Source organism: Tupaia chinensis, unplaced genomic scaffold, assembly GCF_000334495.1.
Source record: "Tupaia chinensis unplaced genomic scaffold, TupChi_1.0 Scaffold148210_1, whole genome shotgun sequence".
In the NCBI taxonomy this organism is placed as follows: Eukaryota; Metazoa; Chordata; class Mammalia; order Scandentia; family Tupaiidae; genus Tupaia; species Tupaia belangeri.
In genome coordinates this window covers 1,274,642-1,276,357 of record NW_006208060.1, presented here as the reverse complement: position 1 = coordinate 1,276,357, position 1,716 = coordinate 1,274,642, and the positions used below count along the sequence as shown (strand labels likewise).

At 59.5% G+C, this 1,716-nt stretch overlaps 1 protein-coding gene across 1 annotated transcript in view; it reads right to left on the bottom strand.

Annotated features, from left to right (window-relative positions):
• TUBB4A (tubulin beta 4A class IVa) overlaps positions 1-723 on the bottom strand; it is a 9,841-nt gene extending 9,118 nt beyond the window's left edge. The window contains exon 1 of the mRNA XM_027769010.1: positions 568-723. The gene's annotated coding sequence lies outside the window, so the exon portion shown is untranslated. The remainder of the gene's footprint in view (positions 1-567) is intronic.
• Between the last annotated feature and the right edge of the window lie 993 nt (positions 724-1,716).

The window sequence follows — 1,716 nt, the reverse complement described above, 5'->3', positions numbered from 1 at the left end:
GCTGCGGGTGTGCAGGGCCTCCGAGACCTCCCGGCCCCTCGCTGCCCTGCCAGGCCGTAGGGGCGAGGCCCTCCGAGCGCCATGGGCCTCCTCCCCAACCCTGCGGGTCCCCAGCCATCCCGTTGCGCAGATGCCGCGCGGATTAAGGGGGAGACGGAGAACGAGCCCCTGGGAAGGCCTGTGCTCCAGGCCCTGCCTCAGTTTCTCTGCCCCTAGTCCCTCTTCCCATGGTCGGAGCCCTTGTATTAGCCCGGAGGGTTCTGCTGGGGGCCGGAGCTGGGGGCTCCCCCACCCCCGTAGCCACTTGCTTTGGAACGGGGGTGGGGAGAGCTCCCGGCAGATTTATCTGGAAGGTGCGTAGTAAGTAACAGAAGGATTTCCCTTCCCCGATTCACTGGGCGCGCTGGGGGAGCTGGTGGGGATTGTGGGGGAACCGGGCACCTCTGTTCGGATCTGGGGCTGGCCCGGGGAGGCGCGTTAGGGAGAAGAGGGTACAGAGATCCGAGTGAGGACGGGCCGCAGAGTGCCGGGCTGGGGAGGGCCTTCCTTCCCGGATCGGATCGATACCTCTGCTGCAGCGTCTCACCGCCCGCCAACCATCGCCCCGCCTGCTGGTTTATTAGCTAGAAGCTCTGTGTCGCCGCTTCTCTGCGCCTCACCGTCCTCATCTACACGAGGCATGGAGATGCCCCCCTCCAGGGCCCCTGGGAGGGTCGGAGGCCATGGCCTGGTTAGCAAAGTCGTCCCCCCACCCCCTACACTGGGACTCAGCCATCCACTGTAACAGTTCTAATCGGGACTTCCTGTTCTGCTCTTCCAGTTCCGCTGGCGGCCTCCAGTTCCCTGTCCCAGGAAGCCTCCCCCGCAGCCCCAGAGCTCACCCACTGGGATTTATCGCTGATTGGGGGTGGGGGTGCACCACCGTGGCCCTGTCATTTGGACCTTGCATTTGCCGGGGACCATTGTTTTTTTAAAAGTGTTCTGCTATAGGGCATGTGTGCTCACCAGAGAGAGAGAGACAGAGAGGGAAAGCGAGAAAGCATTCCCTGGGGGATGGCCACACCACAATCCCTTCTCCTCCATTCCCCTCTCGGGATTTTAGGCATGCATGTGCACACCCTCAGCGTGAGTTTCAAGCCACCGGGTCTGGGACTAGAATTATGCTTGGCCATGTGGGAATCCAGCGCCTTAACCACTATGCCACCTGCTGCCCTCCCCCGCTCCCAGCATGTTTTTCAAGCTACTGGGTCTGGGCCTTGAGTCTCGGATGTGGCTGTGTGAGATCCAGCACCTTAACCACCATACCACCTGCTGGCCCCCACTGAGGTCTCGATGCCGGTGGGAAGCTGAGCAGCTGGAATGGGTGCCCGGTCAAGGACACGGGGTTGCTGGGGCAGTGTCTGAGCTCTGCACAGCTGTCTGTAGTCCAGTTCATGAGCCTCGACACCGGACCTGTTCCGCGCTCAGTGACTGGTCCTACGTATCACAGGACGCGTTTCTGCCTCTCCTCGGTGGCTCCTACCACATCTGGTGCAGCCTTTACGCCTATGGGGGTCCTTTCAGCTGAAGCTTAGTCAGTTTGCAAGAGCTCAGCAGACAGGTTGAGTGCAGTGAAAAATTGTAACTGCTAAAAATCAATAAATAAATACAACAAAATAATTCTTAAAAAAAAAAAAAAGAAGGAAAAATGGACACTTCAAGGATCTAGGAGGGAAG